Genomic DNA, 27,229 nt, shown 5'->3' with positions numbered 1-27,229 from the left:
CTGCTATTTTTTCCACTGCCGATAGAAAGAGAGGTACTGACACATGCCTCAAGGCGTGACGGGGCCAATTGTTCAATGGTAAGAAAAGAGAAGGGTTTGCATCTTTCTCTCAAGCCTGACTTAGCTATGTCTGTTACTTTTAATGTGAACAACCAACTGCAAGACACCTAAGAGAAGGTCTGACCCATGCATTTTTATCTATAAACACAATAAGAGCTGTGATTGGTCCGCTTGATAGCATCGCATTTCTGGCAGATTCGCAGCCAGATTTCAATTGAGTTGGAGGAAGAAAAACGGACGACATCTTTCTTTTCTCCGTTGCCGTTCTTTATGTACAAGTCATTGCTCTTCAGAATCTACCAGTAACAACTCCAACACGATCCGATGACTAACTTTCGCCATTGTTTAGGAAGTAAGCAGAGGCCAGAGAATTTGTGAATAAGCTGACAGGAAACCGGAAGATACTCAACGCTAGCATAGAAACTCTAATGCTACTAGCGTTTCGGCTGTGTATTTGTAGCACGACTCAAGCACAACTATGAATGCTCGGTCCCTGCACATCTACGGCATAAACGTATATATTATATCACCTCCTCAGAAATAATATCAAATGTTAGGGTTATAGCAGCTATGGAACGCTCTGTCAGTCTATATTCTCTGTACTTAATAAACAAGCACTCCCTGGTCTGCAAGTAGCACAACTTGTAGCTGGCTCTGTCTTTCCAAGAAACGTACAACTACTCTTTGAATTTTTCAGCAGAAAATACAAGTGCACCTTAACTGAAGAGTTTCCACAGTTTCAGCTCCTTTCTTGTTGAATTAACACTGGAACCTTGCTGTAATAAGAAGATCATATAAGACAATATGACACTTGCCCGTGTGAGAGTTGAACTCACAACCTTTAGATCATGTGACTGACCGCTGACTACTGCGCCAACGAGGCCAGTTTCCTATGATAGTGGGCAAAAACCTTGGGTAAAACAAAGAGAAATTTGAAAGACTTCATGTCCATCACAAAACCATCATATCAAAAGTCAGAAAATGTTTGTTACATGTTTGTATTCTAGAACATTGATCTCCAGTACTTTTTTGTCCAAATAGTCCACATGTTATTAACAGAGCCATTGGGTCAGGACAAGTGTTTCTGTCCAACCTTTCAATAGTCCGGAAGAAAAGTTACCAGCTGATGACATATCCACGCTTTTAAAGTAATTTCTAAGCAATTGTAGCTAGTAGTGGAAGTATGTAGTCTATGTAAAACTCAGAATCCCTTCCTATTTAACTTTGAGTATTTTATCGCAATAACGATAGTCCTCTTGATGAACAAACAACTCACACCAGGGGCAGGGTGGGGCTTAAATGCTAGCTGGCCTGCCACAATCAACAGCCCAATACAAAAGTGATTTAGACCTGAAGGGCTAAGGCTTTTGATCCTATGAGATTCTTAGACATACCTTCATACCCATACCCTGTAAACAGAAAGCTGTGTGGTTACTTTATGTTGCTTATTGATGAACAGTTCTTACTTGCAGTTTGTGATCTCAATTTCAAGTCAAACTCGTTGCCACATAAAAGATTAAAATTTCAAATGATAGAATGGTACACTTTACTATCTTTTCATTTTCTAGTGCACAAAGACACAAATTCCAGAAGGAAATGACGACCATTAGACTCAACCTTCGAGATACAAGTAGTTTGGCCAAAGTTAGTCGACTGCATTAGCCGGGAATTGAACCCGGGCCTCCCGCGTGGCAGGCGAGAATTCTACCACTGAACCACCAATGCATATTTTATGGAAATTTCACCTTTTTTTTTCGACGAGGTCCACTTAAGGTGCCAGTATACTCTGCCTTGACAGTTTGTCTGCTATTTTTTCCACTGCCGATAGAAAGAGAGGTACTGACACATGCCTCAAGGCGTGACGGGGCCAATTGTTCAATGGTAAGAAAAGAGAAGGGTTTGCATCTTTCTCTCAAGCCTGACTTAGCTATGTCTGTTACTTTTAATGTGAACAACCAACTGCAAGACACCCAAGAGAAGGTCTGACCCATGCATTTTTATCTATAAACACAATAAGAGCTGTGATTGGTCCGCTTGATAACATCGCATTTCTGGCAGATTCGCAGCCAGATTTCAATTGAGTTGGAGGAAGAAAAACGGACGACATCTTTCTTTTCTCCGTTGCCGTTCTTTATGTACAAGTCATTGCTCTTCAGAATCTACCAGTTCCAACTCCAACAAGATCCGATGACTAACTTTCGCCATTGTTTAGGAAGTAAGCAGAGGCCAGAGAATTTGTAAATAAGCTGACAGGAAACCGGAAGATACTCAACGATAGCATAGAAACTCTAATGCTACTAGCGTTTCGGCTGTGTATTTGCAGCACAACTCAAGCACAACTATGAATGCTCGGCCCCTGCACATCTACGGCATAAACGTATATATTATATAACCTCCTCAGAAATAATATCAAATGTTAGGGTTATAGCAGCCATGGAACGCTCTGTCAGTCTATATTCTCTGTACTTAATAAACAAGCACTCCCTGGTCTGCAAGTAGCACAACTTGTAGCTGGCTCTGTCTTTCACCAGAAACGTACAACTACTCTTTGAATTTTTCAGCAGAAAATACAAGTGCACCTTAACTGAAGAGTTTCCACAGTTTCAGCTCCTTTCTTGTTGAATTAACACTGGAACCTTGCTGTAATAAGAAGATCATATAAGACAATATGACACTTGCCCGTGTGAGAGTTGAACTCACAACCTTTAGATCATGTGACTGACCGCTGACTACTGCGCCAACGAGGCCAGTTTCCTATGATAGTGGGCAAAAACCTTGGGTAAAACAAAGAGAAATTTGAAAGACTTCATGTCCGTCACAAAACCATCATATCAAAAGTCAGAAAATGTTTGTTACATGTTTGTATTCTAGAACATTGATCTCCAGTACTTTTTTGTCCAAATAGTCCACATGTTATTAACAGAGCCATTGGGTCAGGACAAGTGTTTCTGTCCAACCTTTCAATAGTCCGGAAGAAAAGTTACCAGCTGATGACATATCCACGCTTTTAAAGTAATTTCTAAGCAATTGTAGCTAGTAGTGGAAGTATGTAGTCTATGTAAAACTCAGAATCCCTTCCTATTTAACTTTGAGTATTTTATCGCAATAACGATAGTCCTCTTGATGAACAAACAACTCACACCAGGGGCAGGGTGGGGCTTAAATGCTAGCTGGCCTGCCACAATCAACAGCCCAATACAAAAGTGATTTAGACCTGAAGGGCTAAGGCTTTTGATCCTATGAGATTCTTAGACATACCTTCATACCCATACCCTGTAAACAGAAAGCTGTGTGGTTACTTTATGTTGCTTATTGATGAACAGTTCTTACTTGCAGTTTGTGATCTCAATTTCAAGTCAAACTCGTTGCCACATAAAAGATTAAAATTTCAAATGATAGAATGGTACACTTTACTATCTTTTCATTTTCTAGTGCACAAAGACACAAATTCCAGAAGGAAATGACGACCATTAGACTCAACCTTCGAGATACAAGTAGTTTGGCCAAAGTTAGTCGACTGCATTAGCCGGGAATCGAACCCGGGCCTCCTGCGTGGCAGGCAAGAATTCTACCACTGAACCACCAATGCATACTTTATGGAAATTTCACCTTTTTTTTTCAACGAGGTCCACTTAAGGTGCCAGTATACTCTGCCTTGACAGTTTGTCTGCTATTTTTTCCACTGCCGATAGAAAGAGAGGTACTGACACATGCCTCAAGGCGTGACGGGGCCAATTGTTCAATGGTAAGAAAAGAGAAGGGTTTGCATCTTTCTCTCAAGCCTGACTTAGCTATGTCTGTTACTTTTAATGTGAACAACCAACTGCAAGACACCTAAGAGAAGGTCTGACCCATGCATTTTTAACTATAATCACCATAAGAGCTGTGATTGGTCCGCTTGATAGCATTGCATTTCCGGCAGATTCACAGCCAGATTTGAATTGAGTTGAAGGAACAAAAACGGACTACATCGTTCTTTTCTTCGTTGCCGTTCTTTATGTACAAGTCATTGCTCTTCAGAATCTACCAGTTCCAACTCCAACACGATCCGCTGACTAACTTTTGTCATTGTTTAGGAAGTAAGCAGAGGCCAGATAATTTGTAAATAAGCTGACAGGAAACCGGAAGATACGCAACGCTAGCATAGAAACTCTAATGCTACTAGCGTTTCGGCTGTGTATTTTTAGCACGACTCAAGGACAACTATGAATGCTCGGTCCCTGCACATCTACGGCATAAACGTATATATTATATCACCTCCTCGGAAATAATATCAAATGTTAGGGTTATAGCAGCCATGGAACGCTCTGTCAGTCTATATTCTCTGTACTTAATAAACAAGCACTCCCTGGTCTGCAAGTAGCACAACTTGTAGCTGGCTCTGTGTTTCACCAGAAACGTACAAGTACTCTTTGAATTTTTCAGCAGGAAATACAAGTGCACCTTAAAGCACATGAGTCAATCCACTGAAGAGTTTCCACAGTTTCAAAGAGGATCCTCTTAACTTGTTGAATTAACACTGGAACCTTGCTGTAATAAGAAGATCATATAAGACGATATGACAATTGCCCGGTGTGAGAGTTGAACTCACGACCTTCAGATAATGAGACTGACGCACTGACTACTGCGCCAACGAGGCCTGTTTCCTATAATAGTGGGTAAAAACCTTGGGTAAAACAAAGAGAAATTTGAAAGACGTCATGTCCTTCACAAAACCATCATATCAAAAGTCAGAAAATGTTTGTTACATGTTTGTATTCTAGAACATTGATCTCCAGTACTTTTTTGTCCAAATAGTCCACATGTTATTAACAGAGCCATTGGGTCAGGACAAGTGTTCCTGTCCAACCTTTCAACAGTCCGGAAGAAAAGTTACCAGCTGATGACATATCCACGCTTTTAAAGTCATTTCTAAGCAATTGTAGCTAGTAGTGGAAGTATGTAGTCTATGTAAAACTCAGAATCCCTTCCTATTTAACTTTGAGTATTTTATCGCAATAACGATAGTCCTCTTGATGAACAAACAACTCACACCTGGGGCAGGGTGGGGCTTAAATGCTAGCTGGCCTGCCACAAACAACAGCCCAATACAAAAGTGATTTAGACCTGAAGGGCTAAGGCTTTTGATCCTATGAGATTCTTAGACATACCTTCATACCCATACCCTGTAAACAGAAAGCTGTGTGGTTACTTTATGTTGCTTATTGATGAACAGTTCTTACTTGCAGTTTGTGATCTCAATTTCAAGTCAAACTCGTTGCCACATAAAAGATTAAAATTTCAAATGATAGAATGGTACACTTTACTATCTTTTCATTTTCTAGTGCACAAAGACACAAATTCCAGAAGGAAATGACGACCATTAGACTCAACCTTCGAGATACAAGTAGTTTGGCCAAAGTTAGTCGACTGCATTAGCCGGGAATTGAATCCGGGCCTCCCGCGTGGCAGGCGAGAATTCTACCACTGAACCACCAATGCATATTTTATGGAAATTTCACCTTTTTTTTTCGACGAGGTCCACTTGAGGTGCCAGTATACTGTGCCTTGACAGTTTGTCTGCTATTTTTTCCACTGCCGATAGAAAGAGAGGTACTGACACATGCCTCAAGGCTTGACGGGGCCAATTGTTCAATGGTAAGAAAAGAGAAGGGTTTGCATCTTTCTCTCAAGCCTGACTTAGCTATGTCTGTTACTTTTAATGTGAACAACCAACTGCAAGACACCTAAGAGAAGGTCTGACCCATGCATTTTTATCTATAAACACAATAAGAGCTGTGATTGGTCCGCTTGATAGCATCGCATTTCTGGCAGATTCGCAGCCAGATTTCAATTGAGTTGGAGGAAGAAAAACGGACGACATCTTTCTTTTCTCCGTTGCCGTTCTTTATGTACAAGTCATTGCTCTTCAGAATCTACCAGTAACAACTCCAACACGATCCGATGACTAACTTTCGCCATTGTTTAGGAAGTAAGCAGAGGCCAGAGAATTTGTGAATAAGCTGACAGGAAACCGGAAGATACTCAACGCTAGCATAGAAACTCTAATGCTACTAGCGTTTCGGCTGTGTATTTGTAGCACGACTCAAGCACAACTATGAATGCTCGGTCCCTGCACATCTACGGCATAAACGTATATATTATATCACCTCCTCAGAAATAATATCAAATGTTAGGGTTATAGCAGCTATGGAACGCTCTGTCAGTCTATATTCTCTGTACTTAATAAACAAGCACTCCCTGGTCTGCAAGTAGCACAACTTGTAGCTGGCTCTGTCTTTCCAAGAAACGTACAACTACTCTTTGAATTTTTCAGCAGAAAATACAAGTGCACCTTAACTGAAGAGTTTCCACAGTTTCAGCTCCTTTCTTGTTGAATTAACACTGGAACCTTGCTGTAATAAGAAGATCATATAAGACAATATGACACTTGCCCGTGTGAGAGTTGAACTCACAACCTTTAGATCATGTGACTGACCGCTGACTACTGCGCCAACGAGGCCAGTTTCCTATGATAGTGGGCAAAAACCTTGGGTAAAACAAAGAGAAATTTGAAAGACTTCATGTCCATCACAAAACCATCATATCAAAAGTCAGAAAATGTTTGTTACATGTTTGTATTCTAGAACATTGATCTCCAGTACTTTTTTGTCCAAATAGTCCACATGTTATTAACAGAGCCATTGGGTCAGGACAAGTGTTTCTGTCCAACCTTTCAATAGTCCGGAAGAAAAGTTACCAGCTGATGACATATCCACGCTTTTAAAGTAATTTCTAAGCAATTGTAGCTAGTAGTGGAAGTATGTAGTCTATGTAAAACTCAGAATCCCTTCCTATTTAACTTTGAGTATTTTATCGCAATAACGATAGTCCTCTTGATGAACAAACAACTCACACCAGGGGCAGGGTGGGGCTTAAATGCTAGCTGGCCTGCCACAATCAACAGCCCAATACAAAAGTGATTTAGACCTGAAGGGCTAAGGCTTTTGATCCTATGAGATTCTTAGACATACCTTCATACCCATACCCTGTAAACAGAAAGCTGTGTGGTTACTTTATGTTGCTTATTGATGAACAGTTCTTACTTGCAGTTTGTGATCTCAATTTCAAGTCAAACTCGTTGCCACATAAAAGATTAAAATTTCAAATGATAGAATGGTACACTTTACTATCTTTTCATTTTCTAGTGCACAAAGACACAAATTCCAGAAGGAAATGACGACCATTAGACTCAACCTTCGAGATACAAGTAGTTTGGCCAAAGTTAGTCGACTGCATTAGCCGGGAATTGAACCCGGGCCTCCCGCGTGGCAGGCGAGAATTCTACCACTGAACCACCAATGCATATTTTATGGAAATTTCACCTTTTTTTTTCGACGAGGTCCACTTAAGGTGCCAGTATACTCTGCCTTGACAGTTTGTCTGCTATTTTTTCCACTGCCGATAGAAAGAGAGGTACTGACACATGCCTCAAGGCGTGACGGGGCCAATTGTTCAATGGTAAGAAAAGAGAAGGGTTTGCATCTTTCTCTCAAGCCTGACTTAGCTATGTCTGTTACTTTTAATGTGAACAACCAACTGCAAGACACCCAAGAGAAGGTCTGACCCATGCATTTTTATCTATAAACACAATAAGAGCTGTGATTGGTCCGCTTGATAACATCGCATTTCTGGCAGATTCGCAGCCAGATTTCAATTGAGTTGGAGGAAGAAAAACGGACGACATCTTTCTTTTCTCCGTTGCCGTTCTTTATGTACAAGTCCTTGGTCTTCAGAATCTACCAGTTCCAACTCCAACAAGATCCGATGACTAACTTTCGCCATTGTTTAGGAAGTAAGCAGAGGCCAGAGAATTTGTAAATAAGCTGACAGGAAACCGGAAGATACTCAACGATAGCATAGAAACTCTAATGCTACTAGCGTTTCGGCTGTGTATTTGCAGCACAACTCAAGCACAACTATGAATGCTCGGCCCCTGCACATCTACGGCATAAACGTATATATTATATAACCTCCTCAGAAATAATATCAAATGTTAGGGTTATAGCAGCCATGGAACGCTCTGTCAGTCTATATTCTCTGTACTTAATAAACAAGCACTCCCTGGTCTGCAAGTAGCACAACTTGTAGCTGGCTCTGTCTTTCACCAGAAACGTACAACTACTCTTTGAATTTTTCAGCAGAAAATACAAGTGCACCTTAACTGAAGAGTTTCCACAGTTTCAGCTCCTTTCTTGTTGAATTAACACTGGAACCTTGCTGTAATAAGAAGATCATATAAGACAATATGACACTTGCCCGTGTGAGAGTTGAACTCACAACCTTTAGATCATGTGACTGACCGCTGACTACTGCGCCAACGAGGCCAGTTTCCTATGATAGTGGGCAAAAACCTTGGGTAAAACAAAGAGAAATTTGAAAGACTTCATGTCCGTCACAAAACCATCATATCAAAAGTCAGAAAATGTTTGTTACATGTTTGTATTCTAGAACATTGATCTCCAGTACTTTTTTGTCCAAATAGTCCACATGTTATTAACAGAGCCATTGGGTCAGGACAAGTGTTTCTGTCCAACCTTTCAATAGTCCGGAAGAAAAGTTACCAGCTGATGACATATCCACGCTTTTAAAGTAATTTCTAAGCAATTGTAGCTAGTAGTGGAAGTATGTAGTCTATGTAAAACTCAGAATCCCTTCCTATTTAACTTTGAGTATTTTATCGCAATAACGATAGTCCTCTTGATGAACAAACAACTCACAGCAGGGGCAGGGTGGGGCTTAAATGCTAGCTGGCCTGCCACAAACAACAGCCCAATACAAAAGTCATTTAGACCTGAAGGGCTAAGGCTTTTGATCCTATGATATTCTTAGACATACCTTCATACCCATACCCTGTAAACAGAAAGCTGTGTGGTTACTTTATGTTGCTTATTGATGAACAGTTCTTACTTGCAGTTTGTGATCTCAATTTCAAGTCAAACTCGTTGCCACATAAAAGATTAAAATTTCAAATGATAGAATGGTACACTTTACTATCTTTTCATTTTCTAGTGCACAAAGACACAAATTCCAGAAGGAAATGACGACCATTAGACTCAACCTTCGAGATACAAGTAGTTTGGCCAAAGTTAGTCGACTGCATTAGCCGGGAATCGAACCCGGGCCTCCCGCGTGGCAGGCAAGAATTCTACCACTGAACCACCAATGCATACTTTATGGAAATGTTACTTTTTTTTTGACGAGGTCCACTTAAGTTGCCAGTATACTGTGCCTTGACAGTTTGTCTGCTATTTTTTCCACTGCCGATAGAAAGAGAGGTACTGACACATGCCTCAAGGCGTGACGGGGCCAATTGTTCAATGGTAAGAAAAGAGAAGGGTTTGTATCTTTCTCTCAAGCCTGACTTAGCTATGTCTGTTACTTTTAATGTGAACAACCAACTGCAAGACACCTAAGAGAAGGTCTGACCCATGCATTTTTAACTATAATCACCATAAGAGCTGTGATTGGTCCGCTTGATAGCATTGCATTTCCGGCAGATTCACAGCCAGATTTGAATTGAGTTGAAGGAACAAAAACGGACTACATCGTTCTTTTCTTCGTTGCCGTTCTTTATGTACAAGTCATTGCTCTTCAGAATCTACCAGTTCCAACTCCAACACGATCCGCTGACTAACTTTTGTCATTGTTTAGGAAGTAAGCAGAGGCCAGATAATTTGTAAATAAGCTGACAGGAAACCGGAAGATACGCAACGCTAGCATAGAAACTCTAATGCTACTAGCGTTTCGGCTGTGTATTTGCAGCACGACTCAAGGACAACTATGAATGCTCGGTCCCTGCACATCTACGGCATAAACGTATATATTATATCACCTCCTCGGAAATAATATCAAATGTTAGGGTTATAGCAGCCATGGAACGCTCTGTCAGTCTATATTCTCTGTACTTAATAAACAAGCACTCCCTGGTCTGCAAGTAGCACAACTTGTAGCTGGCTCTGTGTTTCACCAGAAACGTACAAGTACTCTTTGAATTTTTCAGCAGGAAATACAAGTGCACCTTAAAGCACATGAGTCAATCCACTGAAGAGTTTCCACAGTTGAAGCTCTTTTCAAAGAGGATCCTCTTATCTTGTTGAATTAACACTGGAACCTTGCTGTAATAAGAAGATCATATAAGACAATATGACACCTGCCCCGTGTGAGGGTTGAACTCACGACCTTCAGATTATGAGACTGAAGCGCTGCCTACTGCGCCAACGAGGCCTGTTTCTTGCAAAAATGGGCAAAAACCTTGGGTAAAACAAAGAGAAATTTGAAAGACTTCATGTCCGTCACAAAACCATCATATCAAAAGTCAGAAAATGTTTGTTACATGTTTGTATTCTAGAACATTGATCTCCAGTACTTTTTTGTCCAAATAGTCCACATGTTATTAACAGAGCCATTGGGTCAGGACAAGTGTTTCTGTCCAACCTTTCAATAGTCCGGAAGAAAAGTTACCAGCTGATGACATATCCACGCTTTTAAAGTAATTTCTAAGCAATTGTAGCTAGTAGTGGGGCTTGGGTGGGGCTTAAATGCTAGCTGGCCTGCCACAAACAACAGCCCAATACAAAAGTCATTTAGACCTGAAGGGCTAAGGCTTTTGATCCTATGAGATTCTTAGACATACCTTCATACCCATACCCTGTAAACAGAAAGCTGTGTGGTTACTTTATGTTGCTTATTGATGAACAGTTCTTACTTGCAGTTTGTGATCTCAATTTCAAGTCAAACTCGTTGCCACATAAAAGATTAAAATTTCAAATGATAGAATGGTACACTTTACTATCTTTTCATTTTCTAGTGCACAAAGACACAAATTCCAGAAGGAAATGACGACCATTAGACTCAACCTTCGAGATACAAGTAGTTTGGCCAAAGTTAGTCGACTGCATTAGCCGGGAATTGAACCCGGGCCTCCCGCGTGGCAGGCGAGAATTCTACCACTGAACCACCAATGCATATTTTATGGAAATTTCACCTTTTTTTTCGACGAGGTCCACTTGAGGTGCCAGTATACTGTGCCTTGACAGTTTGTCTGCTATTTTTTCCACTGCCGATAGAAAGAGAGGTACTGACACATGCCTCAAGACGTGACGGGGCCAATTGTTCAATGGTAAGAAAAGAGAAGGGTTTGCATCTTTCTCTCAAGCCTGACTTAGCTATGTCTGTTACTTTTAATGTGAACAACCAACTGCAAGACACCTAAGAGAAGGTCTGACCCATGCATTTTTAACTATAATCACCATAAGAGCTGTGATTGGTCCGCTTGATAGCATTGCATTTCCGGCAGATTCACAGCCAGATTTGAATTGAGTTGAAGGAACAAAAACGGACTACATCGTTCTTTTCTTCGTTGCCGTTCTTTATGTACAAGTCATTGCTCTTCAGAATCTACCAGTTCCAACTCCAACACGATCCGCTGACTAACTTTTGTCATTGTTTAGGAAGTAAGCAGAGGCCAGATAATTTGTAAATAAGCTGACAGGAAACCGGAAGATACGCAACGCTAGCATAGAAACTCTAATGCTACTAGCGTTTCGGCTGTGTATTTGCAGCACGACTCAAGGACAACTATGAATGCTCGGTCCCTGCACATCTACGGCATAAACGTATATATTATATCACCTCCTCGGAAATAATATCAAATGTTAGGGTTATAGCAGCCATGGAACGCTCTGTCAGTCTATATTCTCTGTACTTAATAAACAAGCACTCCCTGGTCTGCAAGTAGCACAACTTGTAGCTGGCTCTGTGTTTCACCAGAAACGTACAAGTACTCTTTGAATTTTTCAGCAGGAAATACAAGTGCACCTTAAAGCACATGAGTCAATCCACTGAAGAGTTTTCACAGTTTCAAAGAGGATCCTCTTAACTTGTTGAATTAACACTGGAACCTTGCTGTAATAAGAAGATCATATAAGACAATATGACAATTGCCCGGTGTGAGAGTTGAACTCACGACCTTCAGATAATGAGACTGACGCACTGACTACTGCGCCAACGAGGCCTGTTTCCTATAATAGTGGGTAAAAACCTTGGGTAAAACAAAGAGAAATTTGAAAGACGTCATGTCCTTCACAAAACCATCATATCAAAAGTCAGAAAATGTTTGTTACATGTTTGTATTCTAGAACATTGATCTCCAGTACTTTTTTGTCCAAATAGTCCACATGTTATTAACAGAGCCATTGGGTCAGGACAAGTATTCCTGTCCAACCTTTCAACAGTCCGGAAGAAAAGTTACCAGCTGATGACATATCCACGCTTTTAAAGTCATTTCTAAGCAATTGTAGCTAGTAGTGGAAGTATGTAGTCTATGTAAAACTCAGAATCCCTTCCTATTTAAGTTTGAGTATTTTATCGCAATAACGATAGTCCTCTTGATGAACAAACAACTCACACCTGGGGCAGGGTGGGGCTTAAATGCTAGCTGGCCTGCCACAAACAACAGCCCAATACAAAAGTGATTTAGACCTGAAGGGCTAAGGCTTTTGATCCTATGAGATTCTTAGACATACCTTCATACCCATACCCTGTAAACAGAAAGCTGTGTGGTTACTTTATGTTGCTTATTGATGAACAGTTCTTACTTGCAGTTTGTGATCTCAATTTCAAGTCAAACTCGTTGCCACATAAAAGATTAAAATTTCAAATGATAGAATGGTACACTTTACTATCTTTTCATTTTCTAGTGCACAAAGACACAAATTCCAGAAGGAAATGACGACCATTAGACTCAACCTTCGAGATACAAGTAGTTTGGCCAAAGTTAGTCGACTGCATTAGCCGGGAATTGAATCCGGGCCTCCCGCGTGGCAGGCGAGAATTCTACCACTGAACCACCAATGCATATTTTATGGAAATTTCACCTTTTTTTTTCGACGAGGTCCACTTGAGGTGCCAGTATACTGTGCCTTGACAGTTTGTCTGCTATTTTTTCCACTGCCGATAGAAAGAGAGGTACTGACACATGCCTCAAGGCGTGACGGGGCCAATTGTTCAATGGTAAGAAAAGAGAAGGGTTTGCATCTTTCTCTCAAGCCTGACTTAGCTATGTCTGTTACTTTTAATGTGAACAACCAACTGCAAGACACCTAAGAGAAGGTCTGACCCATGCATTTTTATCTATAAACACAATAAGAGCTGTGATTGGTCCGCTTGATAGCATCGCATTTCTGGCAGATTCGCAGCCAGATTTCAATTGAGTTGGAGGAAGAAAAACGGACGACATCTTTCTTTTCTCCGTTGCCGTTCTTTATGTACAAGTCATTGCTCTTCAGAATCTACCAGTAACAACTCCAACACGATCCGATGACTAACTTTCGCCATTGTTTAGGAAGTAAGCAGAGGCCAGAGAATTTGTGAATAAGCTGACAGGAAACCGGAAGATACTCAACGCTAGCATAGAAACTCTAATGCTACTAGCGTTTCGGCTGTGTATTTGTAGCACGACTCAAGCACAACTATGAATGCTCGGTCCCTGCACATCTACGGCATAAACGTATATATTATATCACCTCCTCAGAAATAATATCAAATGTTAGGGTTATAGCAGCTATGGAACGCTCTGTCAGTATATATTCTCTGTACTTAATAAACAAGCACTCCCTGGTCTGCAAGTAGCACAACTTGTAGCTGGCTCTGTCTTTCCAAGAAACGTACAACTACTCTTTGAATTTTTCAGCAGAAAATACAAGTGCACCTTAACTGAAGAGTTTCCACAGTTTCAGCTCCTTTCTTGTTGAATTAACACTGGAACCTTGCTGTAATAAGAAGATCATATAAGACAATATGACACTTGCCCGTGTGAGAGTTGAACTCACAACCTTTAGATCATGTGACTGACCGCTGACTACTGCGCCAACGAGGCCAGTTTCCTATGATAGTGGGCAAAAACCTTGGGTAAAACAAAGAGAAATTTGAAAGACTTCATGTCCATCACAAAACCATCATATCAAAAGTCAGAAAATGTTTGTTACATGTTTGTATTCTAGAACATTGATCTCCAGTACTTTTTTGTCCAAATAGTCCACATGTTATTAACAGAGCCATTGGGTCAGGACAAGTGTTTCTGTCCAACCTTTCAATAGTCCGGAAGAAAAGTTACCAGCTGATGACATATCCACGCTTTTAAAGTAATTTCTAAGCAATTGTAGCTAGTAGTGGAAGTATGTAGTCTATGTAAAACTCAGAATCCCTTCCTATTTAACTTTGAGTATTTTATCGCAATAACGATAGTCCTCTTGATGAACAAACAACTCACACCAGGGGCAGGGTGGGGCTTAAATGCTAGCTGGCCTGCCACAATCAACAGCCCAATACAAAAGTGATTTAGACCTGAAGGGCTAAGGCTTTTGATCCTATGAGATTCTTAGACATACCTTCATACCCATACCCTGTAAACAGAAAGCTGTGTGGTTACTTTATGTTGCTTATTGATGAACAGTTCTTACTTGCAGTTTGTGATCTCAATTTCAAGTCAAACTCGTTGCCACATAAAAGATTAAAATTTCAAATGATAGAATGGTACACTTTACTATCTTTTCATTTTCTAGTGCACAAAGACACAAATTCCAGAAGGAAATGACGACCATTAGACTCAACCTTCGAGATACAAGTAGTTTGGCCAAAGTTAGTCGACTGCATTAGCCGGGAATTGAACCCGGGCCTCCCGCGTGGCAGGCGAGAATTCTACCACTGAACCACCAATGCATATTTTATGGAAATTTCACCTTTTTTTTTCGACGAGGTCCACTTAAGGTGCCAGTATACTCTGCCTTGACAGTTTGTCTGCTATTTTTTCCACTGCCGATAGAAAGAGAGGTACTGACACATGCCTCAAGGCGTGACGGGGCCAATTGTTCAATGGTAAGAAAAGAGAAGGGTTTGCATCTTTCTCTCAAGCCTGACTTAGCTATGTCTGTTACTTTTAATGTGAAAAACCAACTGCAAGACACCCAAGAGAAGGTCTGACCCATGCATTTTTATCTATAAACACAATAAGAGCTGTGATTGGTCCGCTTGATAACATCGCATTTCTGGCAGATTCGCAGCCAGATTTCAATTGAGTTGGAGGAAGAAAAACGGACGACATCTTTCTTTTCTCCGTTGCCGTTCTTTATGTACAAGTCATTGCTCTTCAGAATCTACCAGTTCCAACTCCAACAAGATCCGATGACTAACTTTCGCCATTGTTTAGGAAGTAAGCAGAGGCCAGAGAATTTGTAAATAAGCTGACAGGAAACCGGAAGATACTCAACGATAGCATAGAAACTCTAATGCTACTAGCGTTTCGGCTGTGTATTTGCAGCACAACTCAAGCACAACTATGAATGCTCGGCCCCTGCACATCTACGGCATAAACGTATATATTATATAACCTCCTCAGAAATAATATCAAATGTTAGGGTTATAGCAGCCATGGAACGCTCTGTCAGTCTATATTCTCTGTACTTAATAAACAAGCACTCCCTGGTCTGCAAGTAGCACAACTTGTAGCTGGCTCTGTCTTTCACCAGAAACGTACAACTACTCTTTGAATTTTTCAGCAGAAAATACAAGTGCACCTTAACTGAAGAGTTTCCACAGTTTCAGCTCCTTTCTTGTTGAATTAACACTGGAACCTTGCTGTAATAAGAAGATCATATAAGACAATATGACACTTGCCCGTGTGAGAGTTGAACTCACAACCTTTAGATCATGTGACTGACCGCTGACTACTGCGCCAACGAGGCCAGTTTCCTATGATAGTGGGCAAAAACCTTGGGTAAAACAAAGAGAAATTTGAAAGACTTCATGTCCGTCACAAAACCATCATATCAAAAGTCAGAAAATGTTTGTTACATGTTTGTATTCTAGAACATTGATCTCCAGTACTTTTTTGTCCAAATAGTCCACATGTTATTAACAGAGCCATTGGGTCAGGACAAGTGTTTCTGTCCAACCTTTCAATAGTCCGGAAGAAAAGTTACCAGCTGATGACATATCCACGCTTTTAAAGTAATTTCTAAGCAATTGTAGCTAGTAGTGGAAGTATGTAGTCTATGTAAAACTCAGAATCCCTTCCTATTTAACTTTGAGTATTTTATCGCAATAACGATAGTCCTCTTGATGAACAAACAACTCACAGCAGGGGCAGGGTGGGGCTTAAATGCTAGCTGGCCTGCCACAAACAACAGCCCAATACAAAAGTCATTTAGACCTGAAGGGCTAAGGCTTTTGATCCTATGATATTCTTAGACATACCTTCATACCCATACCCTGTAAACAGAAAGCTGTGTGGTTACTTTATGTTGCTTATTGATGAACAGTTCTTACTTGCAGTTTGTGATCTCAATTTCAAGTCAAACTCGTTGCCACATAAAAGATTAAAATTTCAAATGATAGAATGGTACACTTTACTATCTTTTCATTTTCTAGTGCACAAAGACACAAATTCCAGAAGGAAATGACGACCATTAGACTCAACCTTCGAGATACAAGTAGTTTGGCCAAAGTTAGTCGACTGCATTAGCCGGGAATCGAACCCGGGCCTCCCGCGTGGCAGGCAAGAATTCTACCACTGAACCACCAATGCATACTTTATGGAAATGTTACTTTTTTTTTGACGAGGTCCACTTAAGTTGCCAGTATACTGTGCCTTGACAGTTTGTCTGCTATTTTTTCCACTGCCGATAGAAAGAGAGGTACTGACACATGCCTCAAGGCGTGACGGGGCCAATTGTTCAATGGTAAGAAAAGAGAAGGGTTTGTATCTTTCTCTCAAGCCTGACTTAGCTATGTCTGTTACTTTTAATGTGAACAACCAACTGCAAGACACCTAAGAGAAGGTCTGACCCATGCATTTTTAACTATAATCACCATAAGAGCTGTGATTGGTCCGCTTGATAGCATTGCATTTCCGGCAGATTCACAGCCAGATTTGAATTGAGTTGAAGGAACAAAAACGGACTACATCGTTCTTTTCTTCGTTGCCGTTCTTTATGTACAAGTCATTGCTCTTCAGAATCTACCAGTTCCAACTCCAACACGATCCGCTGACTAACTTTTGTCATTGTTTAGGAAGTAAGCAGAGGCCAGATAATTTGTAAATAAGCTGACAGGAAACCGGAAGATACGCAACGCTAGCATAGAAACTCTAATGCTACTAGCGTTTCGGCTGTGTATTTGCAGCACGACTCAAGGACAACTATGAATGCTCGGTCCCTGCACATCTACGGCATAAACGTATATATTATATCACCTCCTCGGAAATAATATCAAATGTTAGGGTTATAGCAGCCATGGAACGCTCTGTCAGTCTATATTCTCTGTACTTAATAAACAAGCACTCCCTGGTCTGCAAGTAGCACAACTTGTAGCTGGCTCTGTGTTTCACAAGAAACGTACAAGTACTCTTTGAATTTTTCAGCAGGAAATACAAGTGCACCTTAAAGCACATGAGTCAATCCACTGAAGAGTTTCCACAGTTTCAAAGAGGATCCTCTTAACTTGTTGAATTAACACTGGAACCTTGCTGTAATAAGAAGATCATATAAGACAATATGACAATTGCCCCGTGTGAGAGTTGAACTCAAGACCTTCAGATTATGAGACTGACGCACTGACTACTGCGCCAACGAGGTCTGTTTCCTATAATAGTGGGTAAAAACCTTGGGTAAAACAAAGAGAAATTTGAAAGACGTCATGTCCGTCACAAAACCATCATATCAAAAGTCAGAAAATGTTTGTTACATGTTTGTATTCTAGAACATTGATCTCCAGTACTTTTTTGTCCAAATAGTCCACATGTTATTAACAGAGCCATTAGGTCAGGACAAGTGTTTCTGTCCAACCTTTCAATAGTCCGGAAGAAAAGTTACCAGCTGATGACATATCCACGCTTTTAAAGTAATTTCTAAGCAATTGTAGCTAGTAGTGGAAGTATGTAGTCTATGTAAAACTCAGAATCCCTTCCTATTTAACTTTGAGTATTTTATCGCAATAACGATAGTCCTCTTGATGAACAAACAACTCACACCAGGGGCAGGGTGGGGCTTAAATGCTAGCTGGCCTGCCACAATCAACAGCCCAATACAAAAGTGATTTAGACCTGAAGGGCTAAGGCTTTTGATCCTATGAGATTCTTAGACATACCTTCATACCCATACCCTGTAAACAGAAAGCTGTGTGGTTACTTTATGTTGCTTATTGATGAACAGTTCTTACTTGCAGTTTGTGATCTCAATTTCAAGTCAAACTCGTTGCCACATAAAAGATTAAAATTTCAAATGATAGAATGGTACACTTTACTATCTTTTCATTTTCTAGAGCACAAAGACACAAATTCCAGAAGGAAATGACGACCATTAGACTCAACCTTCGAGATACAAGTAGTTTGGCCAAAGTTAGTCGACTGCATTAGCCGGGAATTGAACCCGGGCCTCCCGCGTGGCAGGCGAGAATTCTACCACTGAACCACCAATGCATATTTTATGGAAATTTCACCTTTTTTTTTCGACGAGGTCCACTTAAGGTGCCAGTATACTCTGCCTTGACAGTTTGTCTGCTATTTTTTCCACTGCCGATAGAAAGAGAGGTACTGACACATGCCTCAAGGCGTGACGGGGCCAATTGTTCAATGGTAAGAAAAGAGAAGGGTTTGCATCTTTCTCTCAAGCCTGACTTAGCTATGTCTGTTACTTTTAATGTGAAAAACCAACTGCAAGACACCCAAGAGAAGGTCTGACCCATGCATTTTTATCTATAAACACAATAAGAGCTGTGATTGGTCCGCTTGATAACATCGCATTTCTGGCAGATTCGCAGCCAGATTTCAATTGAGTTGGAGGAAGAAAAACGGACGACATCTTTCTTTTCTCCGTTGCCGTTCTTTATGTACAAGTCATTGCTCTTCAGAATCTACCAGTTCCAACTCCAACAAGATCCGATGACTAACTTTCGCCATTGTTTAGGAAGTAAGCAGAGGCCAGAGAATTTGTAAATAAGCTGACAGGAAACCGGAAGATACTCAACGATAGCATAGAAACTCTAATGCTACTAGCGTTTCGGCTGTGTATTTGCAGCACAACTCAAGCACAACTATGAATGCTCGGCCCCTGCACATCTACGGCATAAACGTATATATTATATAACCTCCTCAGAAATAATATCAAATGTTAGGGTTATAGCAGCCATGGAACGCTCTGTCAGTCTATATTCTCTGTACTTAATAAACAAGCACTCCCTGGTCTGCAAGTAGCACAACTTGTAGCTGGCTCTGTCTTTCACCAGAAACGTACAACTACTCTTTGAATTTTTCAGCAGAAAATACAAGTGCACCTTAACTGAAGAGTTTCCACAGTTTCAGCTCCTTTCTTGTTGAATTAACACTGGAACCTTGCTGTAATAAGAAGATCATATAAGACAATATGACACTTGCCCGTGTGAGAGTTGAACTCACAACCTTTAGATCATGTGACTGACCGCTGACTACTGCGCCAACGAGGCCAGTTTCCTATGATAGTGGGCAAAAACCTTGGGTAAAACAAAGAGAAATTTGAAAGACTTCATGTCCGTCACAAAACCATCATATCAAAAGTCAGAAAATGTTTGTTACATGTTTGTATTCTAGAACATTGATCTCCAGTACTTTTTTGTCCAAATAGTCCACATGTTATTAACAGAGCCATTGGGTCAGGACAAGTGTTTCTGTCCAACCTTTCAATAGTCCGGAAGAAAAGTTACCAGCTGATGACATATCCACGCTTTTAAAGTAATTTCTAAGCAATTGTAGCTAGTAGTGGAAGTATGTAGTCTATGTAAAACTCAGAATCCCTTCCTATTTAACTTTGAGTATTTTATCGCAATAACGATAGTCCTCTTGATGAACAAACAACTCACAGCAGGGGCAGGGTGGGGCTTAAATGCTAGCTGGCCTGCCACAAACAACAGCCCAATACAAAAGTCATTTAGACCTGAAGGGCTAAGGCTTTTGATCCTATGATATTCTTAGACATACCTTCATACCCATACCCTGTAAACAGAAAGCTGTGTGGTTACTTTATGTTGCTTATTGATGAACAGTTCTTACTTGCAGTTTGTGATCTCAATTTCAAGTCAAACTCGTTGCCACATAAAAGATTAAAATTTCAAATGATAGAATGGTAACTTTACTATCTTTTCATTTTCTAGTGCACAAAGACACAAATTCCAGAAGGAAATGACGACCATTAGACTCAACCTTCGAGATACAAGTAGTTTGGCCAAAGTTAGTCGACTGCATTAGCCGGGAATCGAACCCGGGCCTCCCGCGTGGCAGGCAAGAATTCTACCACTGAACCACCAATGCATACTTTATGGAAATGTTACTTTTTTTTTGACGAGGTCCACTTAAGTTGCCAGTATACTGTGCCTTGACAGTTTGTCTGCTATTTTTTCCACTGCCGATAGAAAGAGAGGTACTGACACATGCCTCAAGGCGTGACGGGGCCAATTGTTCAATGGTAAGAAAAGAGAAGGGTTTGTATCTTTCTCTCAAGCCTGACTTAGCTATGTCTGTTACTTTTAATGTGAACAACCAACTGCAAGACACCTAAGAGAAGGTCTGACCCATGCATTTTTAACTATAATCACCATAAGAGCTGTGATTGGTCCGCTTGATAGCATTGCATTTCCGGCAGATTCACAGCCAGATTTGAATTGAGTTGAAGGAACAAAAACGGACTACATCGTTCTTTTCTTCGTTGCCGTTCTTTATGTACAAGTCATTGCTCTTCAGAATCTACCAGTTCCAACTCCAACACGATCCGCTGACTAACTTTTGTCATTGTTTAGGAAGTAAGCAGAGGCCAGATAATTTGTAAATAAGCTGACAGGAAACCGGAAGATACGCAACGCTAGCATAGAAACTCTAATGCTACTAGCGTTTCGGCTGTGTATTTGCAGCACGACTCAAGGACAACTATGAATGCTCGGTCCCTGCACATCTACGGCATAAACGTATATATTATATCACCTCCTCGGAAATAATATCAAATGTTAGGGTTATAGCAGCCATGGAACGCTCTGTCAGTCTATATTCTCTGTACTTAATAAACAAGCACTCCCTGGTCTGCAAGTAGCACAACTTGTAGCTGGCTCTGTGTTTCACAAGAAACGTACAAGTACTCTTTGAATTTTTCAGCAGGAAATACAAGTGCACCTTAAAGCACATGAGTCAATCCACTGAAGAGTTTCCACAGTTTCAAAGAGGATCCTCTTAACTTGTTGAATTAACACTGGAACCTTGCTGTAATAAGAAGATCATATAAGACAATATGACAATTGCCCCGTGTGAGAGTTGAACTCAAGACCTTCAGATTATGAGACTGACGCACTGACTACTGCGCCAACGAGGTCTGTTTCCTATAATAGTGGGTAAAAACCTTGGGTAAAACAAAGAGAAATTTGAAAGACGTCATGTCCGTCACAAAACCATCATATCAAAAGTCAGAAAATGTTTGTTACATGTTTGTATTCTAGAACATTGATCTCCAGTACTTTTTTGTCCAAATAGTCCAAATGTTTTTAACAGAGCCATTGGGTCAGGACAAGTGTTCCTGTCCAACCTTTCAATAGTCCGGAAGAAAAGTTACCAGCTGATGACATATCCACGCTTTTAAAGTAATTTCTAAGCAATTGTAGCTAGTAGTGGAAGTATGTAGTCTATGTAAAACTCAGAATCCCTTCCTATTTAACTTTGAGTATTTTATCGCAATAACGATAGTCCTCTTGATGAACAAACAACTCACAGCAGGGGCAGGGTGGGGCTTAAATGCTAGCTGGCCTGCCACAAACAACAGCCCAATACAAAAGTCATTTAGACCTGAAGGGCTAAGGCTTTTGATCCTATGATATTCTTAGACATACCTTCATACCCATACCCTGTAAACAGAAAGCTGTGTGGTTACTTTATGTTGCTTATTGATGAACAGTTCTTACTTGCAGTTTGTGATCTCAATTTCAAGTCAAACTCGTTGCCACATAAAAGATTAAAATTTCAAATGATAGAATGGTACACTTTACTATCTTTTCATTTTCTAGTGCACAAAGACACAAATTCCAGAAGGAAATGACGACCATTAGACTCAACCTTCGAGATACAAGTAGTTTGGCCAAAGTTAGTCGACTGCATTAGCCGGGAATCGAACCCGGGCCTCCCGCGTGGCAGGCAAGAATTCTACCACTGAACCACCAATGCATACTTTATAGAAATGTTACTTTTTTTTTGACGAGGTCCACTTAAGTTGCCAGTATACTGTGCCTTGACAGTTTGTCTGCTATTTTTTCCACTGCCGATAGAAAGAGAGGTACTGACACATGCCTCAAGGCGTGACGGGGCCAATTGTTCAATGGTAAGAAAAGAGAAGGGTTTGTATCTTTCTCTCAAGCCTGACTTAGCTATGTCTGTTACTTTTAATGTGAACAACCAACTGCAAGACACCTAAGAGAAGGTCTGACCCATGCATTTTTAACTATAATCACCATACGAGCTGTGATTGGTCCGCTTGATAGCATTGCATTTCAGGCAGATTCACAGCCAGATTTGAATTGAGTTGAAGGAACAAAAACGGACTACATCGTTCTTTTCTTCGTTGCCGTTCTTTATGTACAAGTCATTGCTCTTCAGAATCTACCAGTTCCAACTCCAACACGATCCGCTGACTAACTTTTGTCATTGTTTAGGAAGTAAGCAGAGGCCAGATAATTTGTAAATAAGCTGACAGGAAACCGGAAGATACGCAACGCTAGCATAGAAACTCTAATGCTACTAGCGTTTCGGCTGTGTATTTGCAGCACGACTCAAGGACAACTATGAATGCTCGGTCCCTGCACATCTACGGCATAAACGTATATATTATATCACCTCCTCGGAAATAATATCAAATGTTAGGGTTATAGCAGCCATGGAACGCTCTGTCAGTCTATATTCTCTGTACTTAATAAACAAGCACTCCCTGGTCTGCAAGTAGCACAACTTGTAGCTGGCTCTGTGTTTCACCAGAAACGTACAAGTACTCTTTGAATTTTTCAGCAGGAAATACAAGTGCACCTTAAAGCACATGAGTCAATCCACTGAAGAGTTTCCACAGTTTCAAAGAGGATCCTCTTAACTTGTTGAATTAACACTGGAACCTTGCTGTAATAAGAAGATCATATAAGACAATATGACAATTGCCCCGTGTGAGAGTTGAACTCACGACCTTCAGATTATGAGACTGACGCACTGACTACTGCGCCAACGAGGCCTGTTTCCTATAATAGTGGGTAAAAACCTTGGGTAAAACAAAGAGAAATTTGAAAGACGTCATGTCCGTCACAAAACCATCATATCAAAAGTCAGAAAATGTTTGTTACATGTTTGTATTCTAGAACATTGATCTCCAGTACTTTTTTGTCCAAATAGTCCAAATGTTATTAACAGAGCCATTGGGTCAGGACAAGTGTTCCTGTCCAACCTTTCAATAGTCCGGAAGAAAAGTTACCAGCTGATGACATATCCACGCTTTTAAAGTAATTTCTAAGCAATTGTAGCTAGTAGTGGAAGTATGTAGTCTATGTAAAACTCAGAATCCCTTCCTATTTAACTTTGAGTATTTTATCGCAATAACGATAGTCCTCTTGATGAACAAACAACTCACAGCAGGGGCAGGGTGGGGCTTAAATGCTAGCTGGCCTGCCACAAACAACAGCCCAATACAAAAGTCATTTAGACCTGAAGGGCTAAGGCTTTTGATCCTATGATATTCTTAGACATACCTTCATACCCATACCCTGTAAACAGAAAGCTGTGTGGTTACTTTATGTTGCTTATTGATGAACAGTTCTTACTTGCAGTTTGTGATCTCAATTTCAAGTCAAACTCGTTGCCACATAAAAGATTAAAATTTCAAATGATAGAATGGTACACTTTACTATCTTTTCATTTTCTAGTGCACAAAGACACAAATTCCAGAAGGAAATGACGACCATTAGACTCAACCTTCGAGATACAAGTAGTTTGGCCAAAGTTAGTCGACTGCATTAGCCGGGAATCGAACCCGGGCCTCCCGCGTGGCAGGCAAGAATTCTACCACTGAACCACCAATGCATACTTTATGGAAATGTTACTTTTTTTTTGACGAGGTCCACTTAAGTTGCCAGTATACTGTGCCTTGACAGTTTGTCTGCTATTTTTTCCACTGCCGATAGAAAGAGAGGTACTGACACATGCCTCAAGGCGTGACGGGGCCAATTGTTCAATGGTAAGAAAAGAGAAGGGTTTGTATCTTTCTCTCAAGCCTGACTTAGCTATGTCTGTTACTTTTAATGTGAACAACCAACTGCAAGACACCTAAGAGAAGGTCTGACCCATGCATTTTTAACTATAATCACCATAAGAGCTGTGATTGGTCCGCTTGATAGCATTGCATTTCCGGCAGATTCACAGCCAGATTTGAATTGAGTTGAAGGAACAAAAACGGACTACATCGTTCTTTTCTTCGTTGCCGTTCTTTATGTACAAGTCTTTGCTCTTCAGAATCTACCAGTTCCAACTCCAACACGATCCGCTGACTAACTTTTGTCATTGTTTAGGAAGTAAGCAGAGGCCAGATAATTTGTAAATAAGCTGACAGGAAACCGGAAGATACGCAACGCTAGCATAGAAACTCTAATGCTACTAGCGTTTCGGCTGTGTATTTGCAGCACGACTCAAGGACAACTATGAATGCTCGGTCCCTGCACATCTACGGCATAAACGTATATATTATATCACCTCCTCGGAAATAATATCAAATGTTAGGGTTATAGCAGCCATGGAACGCTCTGTCAGTCTATATTCTCTGTACTTAATAAACAAGCACTCCCTGGTCTGCAAGTAGCACAACTTGTAGCTGGCTCTGTGTTTCACCAGAAACGTACAAGTACTCTTTGAATTTTTCAGCAGGAAATACAAGTGCACCTTAAAGCACATGAGTCAATCCACTGAAGAGTTTCCACAGTTTCAAAGAGGATCCTCTTAACTTGTTGAATTAACACTGGAACCTTGCTGTAATAAGAAGATCATATAAGACAATATGACAATTGCCCCGTGTGAGAGTTGAACTCACGACCTTCAGATTATGAGACTGCGAACTGACTACTGCGCCAACGAGTCCTGTTTCCTATAATAGTGGGTAAAAACCTTGTGTAAAACAAAGAGAAATTTGAAAGACGTCATGTCCTTCACAAAACCATCATATCAAAAGTCAGAAAATGTTTGTTACATGTTTGTATTCTAGAACATTGATCTCCAGTACTTTTTTGTCCAAATAGTCCACATGTTATTAACAGAGCCATTGGGTCAGGACAAGTGTTCCTGTCCAACCTTTCAACAGTCCGGAAGAAAAGTTACCAGCTGATGACATATCCACGCTTTTAAAGTCATTTCTAAGCAATTGTAGCTAGTAGTGGAAGTATGTAGTCTATGTAAAACTCAGAATCCCTTCCTATTTAAGTTTGAGTATTTTATCGCAATAACGATAGTCCTCTTGATGAACAAACAACTCACACCTGGGGCAGGGTGGGGCTTAAATGCTAGCTGGCCTGCCACAAACAACAGCCCAATACAAAAGTGATTTAGACCTGAAGGGCTAAGGCTTTTGATCCTATGAGATTCTTAGACATACCTTCATACCCATACCCTGTAAACAGAAAGCTGTGTGGTAACTTTATGTTGCTTATTGATGAACAGTTCTTACTTGCAGTTTGTGATCTCAATTTCAAGTCAAACTCGTTGCCACATAAAAGATTAAAATTTCAAATGATAGAATGGTACACTTTACTATCTTTTCATTTTCTAGTGCACAAAGACACAAATTCCAGAAGGAAATGACGACCATTAGACTCAACCTTCGAGATACAAGTAGTTTGGCCAAAGTTAGTCGACTACATTAGCCGGGAATTGAACCCGGGCCTCCCGCGTGGCAGGCGAGAATTCTACCACTGAACCACCAATGCATATTTTATGGAAATTTCACCTTTTTTTTTCGACGAGGTCCACTTGAGGTGCCAGTATACTGTGCCTTGACAGTTTGTCTGCTATTTTTTCCACTGCCGATAGAAAGAGAGGTACTGACACATGCCTCAAGGCGTGACGGGGCCAATTGTTCAATGGTAAGAAAAGAGAAGGGTTTGTATCTTTCTCTCAAGCCTGACTTAGCTATGTCTGTTACTTTTAATGTGAACAACCAACTGCAAGACACCTAAGAGAAGGTCTGACCCATGCATTTTTAACTATAATCACCATACGAGCTGTGATTGGTCCGCTTGATAGCATTGCATTTCCGGCAGATTCACAGCCAGATTTGAATTGAGTTGAAGGAACAAAAACGGACTACATCGTTCTTTTCTTCGTTGCCGTTCTTTATGTACAAGTCATTGCTCTTCAGAATCTACCAGTTCCAACTCCAACACGATCCGCTGACTAACTTTTGTCATTGTTTAGGAAGTAAGCAGAGGCCAGATAATTTGTAAATAAGCTGACAGGAAACCGGAAGATACGCAACGCTAGCATAGAAACTCTAATGCTACTAGCGTTTCGGCTGTGTATTTGCAGCACGACTCAAGGACAACTATGAATGCTCGGTCCCTGCACATCTACGGCATAAACGTATATATTATATCACCTCCTCGGAAATAATATCAAATGTTAGGGTTATAGCAGCCATGGAACGCTCTGTCAGTCTATATTCTCTGTACTTAATAAACAAGCACTCCCTGGTCTGCAAGTAGCACAACTTGTAGCTGGCTCTGTGTTTCACCAGAAACGTACAAGTACTCTTTGAATAAGAAGATCATATAAGACAATATGACAATTGCCCGGTGTGAGAGTTGAACTCACGACCTTCAGATTATGAGACTGACGCACTGACTACTGCGCCAACGAGGCCTGTTTCCTATAATAGTGGGTAAAAACCTTGGGTAAAACAAAGAGAAATTTGAAAGACGTCATGTCCTTCACAAAACCATCGTATCAAAAGTCAGAAAATGTTTGTTACATGTTTGTATTCTAGAACATTGATCTCCAGTACTTTTTTGTCCAAATAGTCCACATGTTATTAACAGAGCCATTGGGTCAGGA

At 40.6% G+C, this 27,229-nt stretch overlaps 14 non-coding genes across 14 annotated transcripts; all 14 read right to left on the bottom strand.

The window, feature by feature from the left end:
* Nucleotides 1-1,714: 1,714 nt before the first annotated feature.
* Nucleotides 1,715-1,785, bottom strand: trnag-gcc (transfer RNA glycine (anticodon GCC)). The gene has a single exon. It is a non-coding gene; the product is annotated as a tRNA-Gly (tRNA).
* Nucleotides 1,786-3,578: 1,793 nt separating this feature from the next.
* On the bottom strand, nt 3,579-3,649 carry trnag-gcc (transfer RNA glycine (anticodon GCC)). Its single transcript has one exon. It is a non-coding gene; the product is annotated as a tRNA-Gly (tRNA).
* Nucleotides 3,650-7,333: 3,684 nt separating this feature from the next.
* Nucleotides 7,334-7,404, bottom strand: trnag-gcc (transfer RNA glycine (anticodon GCC)). The gene has a single exon. It is a non-coding gene; the product is annotated as a tRNA-Gly (tRNA).
* A 1,793-nt stretch (nt 7,405-9,197) lies between these two features.
* Nucleotides 9,198-9,268, bottom strand: trnag-gcc (transfer RNA glycine (anticodon GCC)). The gene has a single exon. It is a non-coding gene; the product is annotated as a tRNA-Gly (tRNA).
* Nucleotides 9,269-10,253: 985 nt separating this feature from the next.
* trnam-cau (transfer RNA methionine (anticodon CAU)) lies at nt 10,254-10,326 on the bottom strand. Its single transcript has one exon. It is a non-coding gene; the product is annotated as a tRNA-Met (tRNA).
* A 669-nt stretch (nt 10,327-10,995) lies between these two features.
* On the bottom strand, nt 10,996-11,066 carry trnag-gcc (transfer RNA glycine (anticodon GCC)). The gene has a single exon. It is a non-coding gene; the product is annotated as a tRNA-Gly (tRNA).
* Nucleotides 11,067-14,749: 3,683 nt separating this feature from the next.
* On the bottom strand, nt 14,750-14,820 carry trnag-gcc (transfer RNA glycine (anticodon GCC)). Its single transcript has one exon. It is a non-coding gene; the product is annotated as a tRNA-Gly (tRNA).
* Nucleotides 14,821-16,613: 1,793 nt separating this feature from the next.
* trnag-gcc (transfer RNA glycine (anticodon GCC)) lies at nt 16,614-16,684 on the bottom strand. Its single transcript has one exon. It is a non-coding gene; the product is annotated as a tRNA-Gly (tRNA).
* A 1,819-nt stretch (nt 16,685-18,503) lies between these two features.
* trnag-gcc (transfer RNA glycine (anticodon GCC)) lies at nt 18,504-18,574 on the bottom strand. Its single transcript has one exon. It is a non-coding gene; the product is annotated as a tRNA-Gly (tRNA).
* A 1,792-nt stretch (nt 18,575-20,366) lies between these two features.
* Nucleotides 20,367-20,437, bottom strand: trnag-gcc (transfer RNA glycine (anticodon GCC)). Its single transcript has one exon. It is a non-coding gene; the product is annotated as a tRNA-Gly (tRNA).
* Nucleotides 20,438-22,256: 1,819 nt separating this feature from the next.
* Nucleotides 22,257-22,327, bottom strand: trnag-gcc (transfer RNA glycine (anticodon GCC)). Its single transcript has one exon. It is a non-coding gene; the product is annotated as a tRNA-Gly (tRNA).
* A 975-nt stretch (nt 22,328-23,302) lies between these two features.
* Nucleotides 23,303-23,375, bottom strand: trnam-cau (transfer RNA methionine (anticodon CAU)). The gene has a single exon. It is a non-coding gene; the product is annotated as a tRNA-Met (tRNA).
* Nucleotides 23,376-24,146: 771 nt separating this feature from the next.
* On the bottom strand, nt 24,147-24,217 carry trnag-gcc (transfer RNA glycine (anticodon GCC)). Its single transcript has one exon. It is a non-coding gene; the product is annotated as a tRNA-Gly (tRNA).
* Nucleotides 24,218-26,035: 1,818 nt separating this feature from the next.
* trnag-gcc (transfer RNA glycine (anticodon GCC)) lies at nt 26,036-26,106 on the bottom strand. Its single transcript has one exon. It is a non-coding gene; the product is annotated as a tRNA-Gly (tRNA).
* Nucleotides 26,107-27,229: the final 1,123 nt, after the last annotated feature.

The sequence above is a fragment of the Platichthys flesus genome, chromosome 16 (assembly GCF_949316205.1).
Source record: "Platichthys flesus chromosome 16, fPlaFle2.1, whole genome shotgun sequence".
Classification (NCBI taxonomy): Eukaryota; Metazoa; Chordata; class Actinopteri; order Pleuronectiformes; family Pleuronectidae; genus Platichthys; species Platichthys flesus.
The sequence above is the reverse complement of the archived record's forward strand: the minus strand, read 5'-3'. Positions and strand labels throughout refer to the sequence as shown.